This window comes from Tripterygium wilfordii, chromosome 23, assembly GCF_013401445.1.
Source record: "Tripterygium wilfordii isolate XIE 37 chromosome 23, ASM1340144v1, whole genome shotgun sequence".
NCBI lineage: Eukaryota > Viridiplantae > Streptophyta > Magnoliopsida > Celastrales > Celastraceae > Tripterygium > Tripterygium wilfordii.
The window spans coordinates 6,546,577-6,561,415 of NC_052254.1; the positions used below are offsets into that span (position 1 = coordinate 6,546,577).

A 14,839-nucleotide genomic window follows, 5' to 3' on the forward strand; every position below is an offset into this window, starting at 1 on the left:
GTTGAGACCGAAAGGATATGCTTAGGGTTGCAAGAGTCCATAGAGAACATAGATTGCATGAACCATAGGAATATAGGTTTATGACTTATGCAATCGTTACATGATTTCCATTGTTCTTAACGGGTTTTAAATATATGAATCCGAGTGTTAGGAATAACAGGGATTTATATAGAAAACACTTTTGGTATATCTAGGAATAGAACATTGAATATGTTGGGAAATCGATTGTCAACAATTAAATTGGGAATTGGGAATTAATGAATCAATGGAGTTCAATTGGATAATAGGTGGTGATATTAGGAACCCTAGTGTTTACTTCTCTTGAGAACTCAATTTCTTGTTTGTTGTTTGGTTACTTACTCAAATTGTCACTTACTTAGTGATTTCTTAAATACTTGTTTAGCATTAGATAAAATACAACCAATAATTCGCATTGCCATCTTAGTGTGATAATTACTTGGATTGACATTGAATTGAAATTGTCAATATATCTTCGTGAGAACGATACTCTATTAACTCTTTATTACTTGTGCGACTTGTCCGCTTTGTGAGAACGATACTCTATCTTCTTGTTTTTGGCACCGTTGCCGGGGATGGAGGTAATTTTATTTTTGTGACAATTTAGGTTATTTTTGTGCTAATTTGGTTTTTAAATTTTCTGCAGAAATTCTTTCTCTTGTATGAGCTTAGGAAGACGTGCTCTTAGCTCGAATGTGATTGGTTTGGATCCGGTGATTGAGATGACGTTTCATATGCTTAGACGGGAGCAAAATCATAACCCAGTTGAAGGCATGGGAGACAATTTGGAAGGAAGGAATGGTGCGGGACCATTGGTGGCAATGGTTTGAATGAGAGAAATGACAATGGTGGAGATGCTAATCATGCAAATGGTGGAAATGGATCTAATGAGGTAGATAGGCCACCAAGGCAATTTGATCCTTGTTCTTTGGAGGAATGTGATCGACCGACTTGGGATACCACTCCTTCTAGTATCCGGTATCCACCTATCAACTTCACTCATTTTGAGATCAAGCCGGCTATTATCACCATGATTTCCAACTCCATTGTGTTCTATGGTTTTCCTCACGAAGAGCCAAATGTGCACATTGCTTCATTCTTGCACATTTGCGCTACATTTGATATTCATGGTGCTTCATGTGATGCAATTCTCTTGAGGTTATTTCCATTCTCTTTGAGGGATAAAGCTAAAGCATGGTTGATGTCACTCCCTCCTAACTCCATCACTACATGGGAGGAGCTCTCGGAGCAATTTCTATCTACACTTTTCCCTCCGGCGAAAGCGATTCAAATCCGGAATGATATCATGACTTTTTCCCAATTTGATTTTGAATCTTTTCATGAAGCTTGGGAGAGGTTCAAAGCTATCTTGAGGAGTTGTCCTAATCATGGACTTGCGGAGTGGATTGTTTATCAAGCCTTTTATTCCGGATTGAGTATGTCGACAAGGCAAATGTTAGATGCAGCCGCGGGTGGTTCTTTTATGACTAAATCTCAAAAGGAGGCCCGAACTTTGCTTGAGAAGGTTGCCAGGACAAGTACTTCTTGGCCTACGGAGAGACTACCACAAAGGCAAGGCAATCCAAGAGATGCCAATGTGATGACCGCCTGGCCGCTATGGCTAAAAAGATTGATGCTTTAACGATGAATTCTCCTCAAGGAGTGCATGCGGTTCAAGGAATGCCTATAGTGTCTTGTGATTATTGTGGTGCTAGCCATCAAACCGGAGAATGCTTGATTACTAATGCATCTTCTTCTCAAAGTGAGCATGCTAATGCTATTGGAGGTGGGCATTACAATCGGCCAAGAAATGATCCATATTCCAATTTCTACAATCCGGGGTTTAGGAATCATCCTAACTTTTCTTGGAGCAACACTCAGAATGTGCAAAACCCTCCTCCTTAACAAATTCAGCCCAAGAGAAGAAGAGGGACATTGATGAAATGTTTGCCAAGATGGCCGAGAGTATGAAGGCAGTAGCCAATAACACAAACAACTTCATTAACAAGACCGATTCCGCATTACAAACTCAAGCATCATTGATTCAGAATCAAGGGGCTTCCATTAGAAATCTTGAGATACAAGTGGGGCAACTAGCTAATGCTTTATCATCTAGAGAAAAAGGGGGACTCCCTAGCCAAACGAAAGTGAATCCGAAAGGGAAAGATCATTGTTATGCTATTACTCTACGAAATGGGAATCTAGTGAAAACAGTTGCTGATCTAGATGCTGAAAAAGCGAAAAAACTGAAAAAATGTAGAATTGCAGGAAAATGTAGCTGAGAGGTCACAGAGCCCAGCTCCTATGGATCGGACATCATCCTCGATCGATCGGACCTCCATTTCAGTTGAAATGGAAAATGAGACAGCCAAAATCCGATTGATCGGACTAATTCTCGATCGATCGGACAACTGTAGATCAAGCTGAAAATTTTGAAAAAATACAGAAGAGCAGGGATGTGTAACCCCGGTTTGCAGGTGAGTTGGATTGGCCTGATAGTTCACTACCAGTACCTCCAGTTAAGGCATATGTACCTCCAATTCCTTTTCCACAAAGGTTGAAAAACACCAAGAAGGAGTCTCAATTCTCAAAATTCCTTGAGGTGTTTAAGAAGTTGCAGATAAACATACCTTTTGCAGAGGCTTTGGAGCAAATGCCTAGCTATGCAAAGTTTATGAAGGAAATTCTTTCTAAGAAACGGAGGATGAAGGACTATGAGAGTGTCCAATTGACGAAAAAGTGTAGTGCAATAGTGCAACAAAAGTTTCCAATTAAAAAGAAAGATCCTGGAAGTTTCACCATTCCTTGCACCATTGGTAGCACGGTGATTGAAAGGGCGCTATGTGATTTGGGAGCGAGTATTAATTTAATGCCACTATCAATAGCCAAGCTCATTGGTTTGCATGAAATCAGCCCCATTACAATGTCTCTTGTCATGGCTGGTCGATCTATTAAATATCCCCGTGGTATCATTGAGGATGTTCTTGTCAAGGTGGATAAATTGGTTTTTCCAGTGGATTTTATGATTCTTGATATGGAGGAAGATTCTAATACTCCAATTATTTTGGGGAGACCTTTCTTGTGTACGGGGAGAACTCTCATTGATGTGGAAAAAGGCACTTTGGTGTTGAGAATTGCGGATGAACAAGTCACATTCAAAGTGTTTGAAACCACCAAATACCCGAAAGACGGAGAATCTTGTTTTCGCATAGACACGGTGGATCATATCTTGACTCACACTTATACCATAACTTCTTGCAAAGACCCTCTTGAGACTTGCTTGGTGAATGAGGATGCTCTAGAGTGTGGTGATGATGATGTGGTGGAGTTCATGCATTGCTTAGAATCTATGAAAGAGTCTAAACCGAGAAGGTTTCGGAAATTTGAACCTCTTGGCGTCTTGCCTTCTAGACCACAACCAAGTATTATGGAAGCTCCTACACTTACATTGAAACCTCTCTCGTCCCATCTTCGATATGCTTACTTGGGTAGTTCTAATACTCTACCGATTATTATTTCTTTGAATTTGAATCCGGAGGAAGAGGACAAGCTCCTAAGAGTGTTGAGGGAGCACAAAATGGCTTTGGGGTGGACAATAGTGGATATTCGGGGAACTAGCCCCACTATGTGCATGCATCGTATTTTAATGGAGGAGGACTACAAGTCTTTAGTGGAACATCAATGCCGATTAAATCCCAATATGAAAGATGTGGTGAAAGCTGAAATTTTAAAACTTCTTGAAGCTGGAATTATTTACCCCATTTCGGATAGTTCATGGGTAAGTCCGGTGCAAGTTGTCCCCAAAAAGGGTGGAATCACGGTGGTGAAAAATGAGAAGAATGAATTGATTCCCACTCGGACTACTACCGGTTGGAGAGTTTGCATTGATTATAGGAAGCTCAACAATGCCACTAGGAAGGATCACTTTCCCTTGCCTTTTATTGATCAAATGCTAGAGAGGCTTGCGGGGCACTCTTATTATTGCTTCTTGGATGGTTATTCGGGGTACAATCAAATCGCCATTGCTCCGGAAGACCAAGAAAATACTACTTTCACTTGTCCTTTTGGAACTTTTGCCTATAAAAGGATGCCCTTCGGATTATGCAATGCGCCGGCCACTTTTCAACGGTGTATGATGAGTATTTTTAGTGATATGGTGGAGCACACAATTGAGATATTCATGGATGACTTTTCTGTTTTTGGTTCATCATTTGATTCTTGTTTGAAAAATCTATCTATGGTGCTTCAAAGATGTGAAGAAACCAATCTAGTACTTAATTGGGAGAAATGTCACTTCATGGTGCAAGAAGGGATAGTCTTGGGGCACCGAATTTCACAAAAGGGCATTGAAGTGGATAGAGCTAAAATTGAGATTATTGAGAAACTCCCTCCACCAACTTCGGTTAAAGAGGTGAGAAGTTTCTTGGGGCATGCGGGTTTCTATAGGCGCTTCATCAAGGATTTTTCCAAAATCACAAGGCCTTTGTGTGAACTATTGTTGAAAGATGTCAAGTTCCATTTCACCAAGGAGTGCTTGGAAGCTTAAACTACTCTCAAGGAGAAACTTACTACAGCCCCTATCATCACTTCTCCAGATTGGAACATTCCTTTTGAGCTCATGTGTGATGCTAGTGGTTATGCTATGGGAGCGGTTCTTGGTCAAAGGAAGAATAAAATTCTGCATGTAATCTATTATGCTGCCGCACTCTCAATGATGCTCAACTTAACTACACAACAACAGAGAAAGACCTCTTGGCCGTTGTCTTTGCCCTTAACAAGTTTCGATCCTACTTGATTGGTTCCAAAGTTACTGTTTATACCAATCATGCAGCCTTGCGTTATTTGTTGACGAAAAAGGAAGCCAAGCCAAGGTTGATTCGATGGATTCTTCTTTTACAAGAATTTGACTTGGAAATTCGGGATAAAAAGGGATCCAAGAATATGGTGGCAGACCATTTGTCTAGATTATTGGAAGGCCGGGAAGAAGCCAATGTTCCTATCAAAGAAACATTCCCAGATGAACAATTGTTTGCTATTCATTCCTCTACAACTCCTTGGTATGCTGATTTTGTGAACTTCTTGGCCAAGGAGATTCTTCCTCCTGACTTATCTCACCCTCAAAGAAAGAGATTCCTTCATATGGTTCATTTTTATTATTGGGAAGAACTTTTCTTGTGGAAGCAATGTGCGGACCAAGTTATACGGAGGTGTGTTCCAGATGAAGAGATGGTTAGTATCTTGAGACATTGCCATTCATTTCCATGTGGTGGTCATTTTGGGGGTAACAAGACTGCCGCCAAAGTCTTGCAATCCGGGTTCTATTGGCCTACTTTGTTTAAGGATGCCTATTCATTCGTTCTAGCATGTGATGAATGTCAACGCACGGGGAACATTTCAAATAGAAATCAAATGCCTTTAACCAATATCCTTGAGGTAGAGCTTTTTGATGTGTGGGGCATAGATTTTATGGGGCCATTCCCTAACTCTTTGGGAAATTACTACATCCTTGTGGCGGTGTTTGCCAATGGGTGGAGGCCATGGCCGTTACCCACCAATGATTCAAAAGGGGTTTTGAAGTTTAAGTGGCCAAGTGGAGATTTCTAATAGAGAGTTGAAGAAAATTCTTGAAAAAACGGTGAATGGTCAAGGAAGGATTGGTCCTTGAAGTTAGATGACGCCTTGTAGGCTTACCGTACAGCTTTTAAAACTCCTATTGGCATGTCTCCTTTCCGCTTGGTATTTGGGAAAGCTTGTCACCTCCTGGTTGAATTGGAGCACAAAGCCTTTTGGGCTATTAAATTTTTGAATTTTGATATGGCTAGTGCAGGAGAGCAACGTGTTTTGCAATTGAATGAGCTAGATGAAATCCGCCTTGATGCTTATGAGAATGCAAAAATTTATAAGGAGCGGACCAAGAAATGGCATGATAGTCATATTGTTCGGAAGGAGTTCAAGGTGGGGCAACAAGTGTTGTTATTCAATTCAAGACTCCGTCTATTTTCGAGCAAGCTCAAATCAAGATGGTCGGGTCCTTCTCTAGTCACCGCGGTGTTTCCTCTCAGAGCCATTGAGATTAAGCATGGAACAATGAGGACTTCATTCAAGGTGAACGGGCAGAGATTGAAGCCCTACTATGAAGCTGAATTTTCTGGAAGGAAGGTCACTCTTCCTCTCCAAGATCCACAACAATGAGCAAGCAAGAGTCGGGCCATCGACTACAAACTAGGCACTTGTTGGGAGGCAACCCAACCGGGGTAACTTCGTTCCCTATTCTCTTTTAAATTGCTTTATTTTCATGTTTTTATATGTTTTGCTTATTTTGAAAACTACCTGGGTTGGTCATGTAGTGTTTTGGTGCAGGATATGCAGTTGTGAGAAAATGAGACAAAGGCAAAGTCCGACCAATCGGGCTTGGTGTCCGATCAATCGAACCAGGTGAGTTGAAACCGATCGATCGGATTTAATACCGATCTATCGGATTCGTGGGCCAGGGTTTTTAAAAGAACCCTAGCCCGCGCAGCGCCCCATTTCTCCTTATTTGTTCTTTCTCTATTCTCTTCTCTCACGCTCGACAGCCCCTCACCCAGTGTCATCCATTTTTTTTCAATTCCACTTGCACCCACTCAATCTCCTCATTTTGCTTAGCATACATCCCAGGTATGATTCTTTTACTTCTCTTGGCTTTCCATTTTGAGACTGTGTGCTACCTTGGTTGCTTTGTATGGATTATGGATAGTGTGTGTTGGTAAAGTACTGCTTAGAAGTGTGTGAATTGTCATTTGTGGTCTCTGGAATCTGTTTCTTCTACAGCTAGGAGAGAACCATGGCACTTTTGAGTCCTTCTTTGAGCTTTGATTAAGTATGCGCACAACATGTTTGATAAAATGCCTCACCCAACTTTCTTGGTTTGAAATTGCAATTTCACGCACCATTCTTTGTATGCTCACATTCATATTTCCATTATATATATATATATATATATATCATGTTGAGTTGTGCATTGCGTGAATTTGGTGCTAATTTGCCAATTTTTTTTTTTTGCGCAAAAATGCTATTGCATGAGGTATAGGGCTGGGTTATGTGCCGAAAATCTAGGTGATTTGGGTGCTTGTGGGGTCTTGTTTTTCAAGTGTTGATGGATGCTATGCCAATGCTAAATGTGTCGGATCTTGCTGCATTTGCTTTCTCTACATTTTTTGTGTTATACTCTCATTTGTCTTAAATTTTTGCAGAATGGGATGACGCAAGGCAGCCGAGGCATCTAGCTTGACTACTCCACCACCTTCCCCCAAGAGAGCGTGTGGCGCTAAAAAGAAAATTGTGGCTCCTCCACGCCCTCAACCTTCTGAAGATAATTTTGCCTCCGCTCGTATTGAGCCTGATTGGAGGATAAATGGTGCTATCATGCTCCAGCCGCTGAACTCGTGGGCCAGGGAATATTTACATCGCGCCAGGTTGTGTTTTTTATGGGACGCCAACCATTTCATGATTGATGTCTACTCAGCTTTAGTCCGTGTTGTCTACCGCACTTTGCGCGAGGTTGATCCAATTGAGGGCGAGGACGGTCCTGCACGCTATACTGTGAGAGTGTCCAAGATTGACCGAGGAGCAGTTTCATATACATTCACGATTGCAGATATTTGCACCTCTCTTGGTTATCCAACTGCTTACTCTGAGGATCTTCTAGTCGGACCTCCGGTAGAGGTTGACCACACGACCATGTTCCACACCTTGGTCCCAGATCCCGCGGTCCGTTAGAAGAACAAGCATGCTATAATGCAAGGCTCTATTTCCTCTCGCCTATGGGTTATTAACAGTATGGTGAAGAAGAATTTATGGCCCCATGACCATAAATATGAGAGGCGTGGCCCAGTATTGCAGTTACTTTACTACTTCCACCAGGAGTGTTGGTTTGATGTGGGAGCCTACTTTGTCTGAGCCATGCTACAGTGCTCGATGGAGGTGCGTGAGGGGAAGAAGATGCGGTTATTCTTTCCACGGTTGATCACTCGTTTACTCCACCATTTGAGCCACGAGCTACCAGCGACCGGTGGATGCTCTTGTTTCTGAGCTTTCCCCAGTCGACTAGAACTTACGTACGGGTCATCTTCCTCCAGCTGTTGATATTGATGCTGAGCCAGTGGATCCCGGTGCTTCCTCCAGTTCTGCTGATCCCCTTCCTACTCGCCCTATAGAGGAGCGGTTGGATGCCATTGAGTTGTGTCAGATGGAGACCCGTGACCAGCTGGCTGTTATTCGTGCTCAGCAGTCCGAGATGATAGATCTTTTGCGCCAATTGTCCATGCAGTCTACATCTACATCTGCACCTGCACCTGCACCTGCATCTGCTACTGTTGAGCCTACCATTGCTCCTCTTCCATCTAGGCGACGTTCTATTTGAGATCACCCAGGTTGTTTTGTTCCTCTCTTCCCTACTTCGTATTTACAATTTGAAACACTAAGGACAGTGTTCACATCTAGTGTGGGGGTGGGAAGGAAACTTTTCCTTTTATTGTGTTTTCCTTTTATTTTTTTCTCTCCCTTGGAACTCTTGAATTTTATGGTAGTGTAATTTTTCTTCTAAAATTTTCGTGTTGCTTTCCCCTTTCTATGATGCTTACTATTGATGTGTTCATTGCATTGGAGATGAATTGATGAATTGTGGCTTAGAAATTGATGTTGTTGTTCAAATTAAACTTGTGCCAAAGGATCAAATTGAAAACTTTTCGGTAGTTGCACGTCCATTACTTGGCAAATTGTGGAGACTTGTACCAATGTGAGTTTTTGAGCCATTCATTTCTCAATGAGTGATGAAAATCAACTCTATTGTTTTTGTTCCGCTCACTATAATATTTGTTTGATCTCATTATCCTTCATTTTGATTGTTGGCTAAGTATTCATTACATGACATTACATCCTAGTCACTTTCTTGTGAGAAATTCAATAATGTTCTTGAAAGATGAGAGTAAGGCCATTTTTGGATCGATAAATACCTTTCTCACCCTATCTTATACATGTTATCCATTGCACCCTTATTTGAATCCAAACACTAGCCTTTTGTTCATAGCCATTTGTCTTCTTATTATTATTGTGGAGAAAGAGTTGTTTATCTTAAATGAGAAGATGGGATGGTATATGCTGAATTTATTGGACATTGAGGGAGTGTGGATGCATGTTGTGGTTCTCTTTTGGAAGAAATTTGGGGTGTTGATCGGTGGGAAATGGAAAATATTGTAAAAAGGAGCATGCAATTATTCTTGCAAAAAAAAAAATTCTGGTTAGAATGAAATAAAAGTGCATTTGCATGTGGTCTTACATTGTAAAGTTGATTGTGAAGAAAAGGGGATGATGGAGGAATAAAAAGATAGTGAAGTAGTGGGAAAGTTTGAATGATATTTCTATATGTAATGTTTCTCCACTTATTCAAAATCTTGTACCCTTTGCCCTTCTCATCTAACCTTCACCCTACATTACAAGCTTAAAAAGTCCCACTTGATTTTGAGAATACCTTGGATTTGAACACAAGTTTGTGAATAAGGATGTAGGTCAATTGCTTGGTTAAGTGACATCCATTCATGAGATCATTTAATTTGTTCCTTGAGTTTCCATTGAATTATTGCATGTGGGAATTCTGATTTCTTGTTTACATTATTCCGCCCACATGCACTTGAGAGAAACACTTAGCCGTTTTAGTGCGATTTTGCTTGTGAGTGAATATCTGTGAGGCTTGAAGTTGAGCTAAGAGCTTTGTAATGTGCTGTGTTTTCTGTTTGAGTTTGATATATGATCCTAAGGCTACTTGGCATTTTATAAAAGATTACTGAGCTACAGTTTTGTTGACGATTCTCTTTTGCCTTTGAACTACTTTTAGTTTTGAGATTGTGGGAAAGTTGTAGATTTCATTTCTTATTGATTTTACAGTTACTCGAGGACAAGCAAAGATTAAGTGTGGGGGTGTTTGAAGTGCCAATTATATACATATAATTGTGCATCCGTTTACATGAAATCTTGCATTGTTTAGAGTCGTTTTAGAATTAATTCTGCCTAAAGAGTGGTTAATTGTGCATTTCAGGTGTAAGGGCAATTATGGAAGAAAAGGAGCGAAAAGGATGAAAATTGGAGTCATAGCAGAAATCCGATCGATCGGCCCATAGTCCGATCGATTGGACAGCCTTGAAGCTGGATTTGGCCCGAGAGAAATTTCGATTGATCGGTGACCAAGTACGATCGATCGGCCAGTCCCGAATCATGATTCTGAAGATTTCTACTGCCCGAAATTACCCTCAAATCATGTGGGTCCATTTCCAAACTACACAGGCTTGTTAGAAAAACTACTTGAGAGTTTTTGGGAGTATAAAAGCATAGATTTTTAGGGTTTGAAGGACTTTTGGACTTTGGAAGCAAAATCAAGGGTTTTGGAGACTTGTCTACAGCAGCCATTGAAGCTTGAGCAAGGGGTTTCAGGGGTTTCTCTTTATTTCTTACTTGTTCTTGTATTTAATGACTACCATTTTGGATCTTGATTTGTATTCCTTGGTTATGAGGAACTAATGCTCTAACTAGGGGTCCTAATGGAACCCCTCTTTGAAGGTAGAATGAGATTGGTTTATTATTCTTGAATCTCTCTTTGCATTGTTTATTCTCTATGGATGTGCTTATTGCTTTCAAATGCTTGATCACCATTTGGATGATTTTGAGCCTAGGTTGAGACCAAAAGGATATGCTTAGGGTTGCAAGAGTCCATAGAGAACATAGGTTGCATGAACCATAGGAATATAGATTTATGACTTATGCAATCGTTACATGATTTCCATTGTTCTTAACGGGTTTTCAATATATGAATCCGAGTGTTAGGAATAACATGGATTTATAGTGAAAACACTTTTGGTGTATCGAGGAATAGAACATTGAATATGTTGGGAAATCGATTGTCAACAATTAAATTGGGAATTGGGAATTGGGAATTAATGAATCAATGGAGTTCAATTGGATAAGAGGTGGTGATATTGGGAATCCTAGTGTTTACTTCTCTTGACGACTCAATTTCTTGTTTGTTGTTTGGTTACTTACTCAAATTGTCATTTACTTAGTGATCTCTTAATTACTTGTTTAGCATTAGATAAAATACAACCAACAATTCGCATTGCCATCTTAGTGTGATAATTACTTGGATTGACATTGAATTGAAATTTCCAATATATCTTCATGGGAACAATACTCTATTCACTCTTTATTACTTGTGCGACTTGTCCGCTTGTGAATAATTCACATCAAGCCCACATGACCATAAAAATTAAAAAGCCCATTTTTAGACCCACACGCCTATAAAAAATCATTACCTTGACCCATGAGCCCATAAGTACCCATAAATTAAAACCCTAAAAAATATTTAAAAAATAAGGGAATTAAAAGATTTTGAAAATAAAACCTTAAAAAGAGAAAAGGTGGCACCTTTTTAGGGTTTTGCAAAAAGAATGAAAAAGACAACAAAGGTTAGTTTCTTAGGGTTACTAAAGAGAGAGGAAATAGGGTTTGGGGGTTTTTTGGTAAAAAGAGAAAAATAGGGTTTTAGTCTCATAATATAAAAGGAAGAAGAGAGAGTCTCATGGACACACAAAACAGAGAGGGAGCCGGAAAAAAAAAAAACAAGAGAATAGAAGGAGAGAAAAAGAGGCGTGAGAGAAAGAAGAAAAAAGGGGTTTTGGCTTTTGGTGGAAAAAAAAACAGGAGAGGAGGCAGCCATAGGAGGAGAGAAAGAAAAAGAGACGAAAAAAAAAGAAAGAAGAAGAAAAAAGAGGAAAGGAGGGTTTAGCTCATTATCATCTTTTGAGTTTTGTTCTTCATAGGTAAACATTCTTTGCATCCATTTTGCCTTGTTGAAAAGAACATCTAGATTTGATTTATTCGCTAGGATCTTTGTATGCTTACCATGCTAATATTTGGTTTTGATATCCGATTTTGATGTTATTTTGGGCAGTTTTGTGCAGTTTTTTTTTTTTTAATTTTTATGCAGTTTTCTAGTTAATTTATGGGCTCTATTGAGCAGATTTTTGTGCAGTTTTTAGGCAGTCTTCTGGTTAATTTCTGGACAGTTTTCTGGTTAATTTCTGGGCTGTATTGAGTAGTTTTTTTGTGCAGTTGTTAGGCAGTTTGTGGGTTGTTTTCTCGACAATTTGTGGGTTGTTTTTGGGCAGGTTTATGGACTCTATTTGGAGCGGAATTAATGAAAGCTTGTGCGATTTCAGGATTTGTCTCGGTTTATTGCAATTTGTGTATATTTGGCCCTCATGTTGTGTGATTTAATTCATCCATGTTGCCTTGTATAATTTGGACATTTATTATTTGGATCATGTGTATGAGTATGGATTCTAACTGTGTAAATTTAAAATTTAAAATTGGATATAGGTCATTTCAATTAAGAAAATCATAAGTTGTTTTTCTTTATTTGAATATGGACCTTATCTAATTTTGTTTATAAATTAGTCATAAGTTGACAATGATAGGTTAAATTGATAGGTAATATTTTTTTCAATAGTCTATTGATACCATAACTTGGTATCTAAAATTTGACCCAAGTTATACCATAAGTTGGTATTCTTTTATTAAACCTACAAAAGTTGGTAGTGCATTTTTATTAAACCTATCGAAAGTGGGCAGGGCATTTTATTAAAATTATCATAAGTTGATAGTGTTATTCCAAACTTTCTCCAAACTATCAAAAGTTGATAGTAATATTTCAAATTTTTTCAAAAAAAATACTATCATAAGTTGATGGTGTTATTCATGATTTTTTTTTTCACAAACTATCATAAATTGATAGTATTTTTCATACAAACTTTTTCTCAAAACAATTATATCTTGCAAAGAGCAAGTTTCCATGAGATAGCCATTAAATTAATTAGGGTAACCGTTTTCAAACGAGAGTTGTGGGGTGTCTAATACCTTTCCACATACTCAATCGATCCACGTACCCCTTTTCTCTGGTTCGCAGGTCTTTATGGTGTCCAATTGCACCTTAACTCAATTGGTGGCGACTCTAAACGTTTTTCATCCTCCATCGTCGGTCCGCATCGTGACCCTGGTTGCAACAACTGTGGTATAGTATTCCAGTATACCTATCTTGGTTATGGAGAGCGGCAAAGCTTGAACTTACTATACCAGTACACTCGGAGTGTATTGATCAAGACTATGTGTGAGTCAATTTTCCTAGTCTGACTATATAGAAAATTCTACACTTACACAGACGTCATAGAATTGTTCATATTCTTAATTTGTTAAAGATTGTTAGTACATCTACATTTAATGTATGGAACTTCGATTTACTATAGGGTGAGGTCTTTTTGTGCAGGCCAACAAACAGAGTTGGGTCATCGCATTAAATGTACGATGGAAAATAATCTATTAATAAAATTCACGTCCAATTATGGATTGATGATACCCTCTTGAGAATGCTTATAGGATTTGAGATTGTGTCAAAACCCTACGGGTGGATTTTAATTAATCCGACACATTCAAATAAGTTAAGCGGTAAGCTCAATGAAATATTTAAAGATGTCAATTAAATATTATATGTCAGTGGCATATTTAATTGACGGGTATTTGTACCTTAACGTGAGGAATTTTATGAACAAGTATAACGAAAGGCTCAGATTTAATTTGAGATAAAACGGAGAGTGCAATTATAATATTTTAGTGAAATATATTATAATTATGTCCATGGGTATGGACTAATAATTATAGTTCATAGGAAGCCCATGTTTTATTTTTCCTAATTGGTCCCCACTGTAGCCCAGAAGCCCAATACTAGAAGATACAGGAAAATCAAAACGGACTGGAATTAGGAGAAGGAGAGGCTTAGGGGCCAGCCCGCCTAGGGAGAAAACCCTAGGTGTGGCCGACCCTATAAATACACATATAGTGTGTATTTTGTTGACACAAGTTTTGAGACACCAGTTGGCCTCTCTACTCTCTAATTGTTTCCACTTTCCACCAGTTTTGGTTTGTGTTCTTTAGGTTCTTGGAGAAAAGAGATCATCCTCTCAATCCGAGTTTGGGAATTGGTGCATACGGTGGAAGATCCGCAGGTTTGAGCTTAGTATCAAACTCCCTGACTCCATCCTTCGTTCCTGATTATTAGAGATCAAATCAGAGAGATCTTAAGGTAAATTATCTACTTACAATTAATTGATATATGGTTTATGCTATGGTGATTAGTATTTGATAAGAAATTTTTGAGACCTGTCTAGCTATCGTTTATGTCTATGAGGTCCTTATACGCTTTCGCGAGTTGGATGTTTCCAACACTTTCCACAACTGATAATTAGAATTCTGAGTTGGAGATACATTGAGTAAGCCATCAATGAAATCAATTTTGTTTCTTGTGTTGTAGAGCATTTTGTATGTTACAACTCCAAATATGATGGTTGTTCTCCATAAGTTCAAGTGAAATGAGTTTGCTAATTACAAAATCACTAGATAGAAAAGTGTAAGGATTAAGAAAAAAATTATGAGCAGGATGTGTAATGGGTGTTTTTGTCGTCTGTTATGTAAGAAAATTTGGAATAGTGGGATAAATAGGTGGTGTAGAGAAGATGGATGGTATGGGTGCGGGCAAAATAGGGGATATTATTTTACTTGGTCAAAATGTACAATTGCAACAAAGCAGAGGCGGAGTCAGCGATTAATGTTGGGGTGGGCTATTATAGAATAATATTCCAACTCGTTTTTTTTTTTGTGAGGGTTCAAGGGGAGCGCCCACAAATTTTTTTTTATGACTATTTACAATAGCACAACTACTTGAAATGATATTATTAATGAACAA

At 39.0% G+C, this 14,839-nt stretch overlaps 1 non-coding gene across 1 annotated transcript; it reads right to left on the reverse strand.

Annotated features, from left to right (window-relative positions):
- Positions 1-1,308: 1,308 nt before the first annotated feature.
- LOC119993890 lies at positions 1,309-1,413 on the reverse strand. Its single transcript, XR_005466585.1, has one exon. It is a non-coding gene; the product is annotated as a small nucleolar RNA R71 (small nucleolar RNA).
- Positions 1,414-14,839: the final 13,426 nt, after the last annotated feature.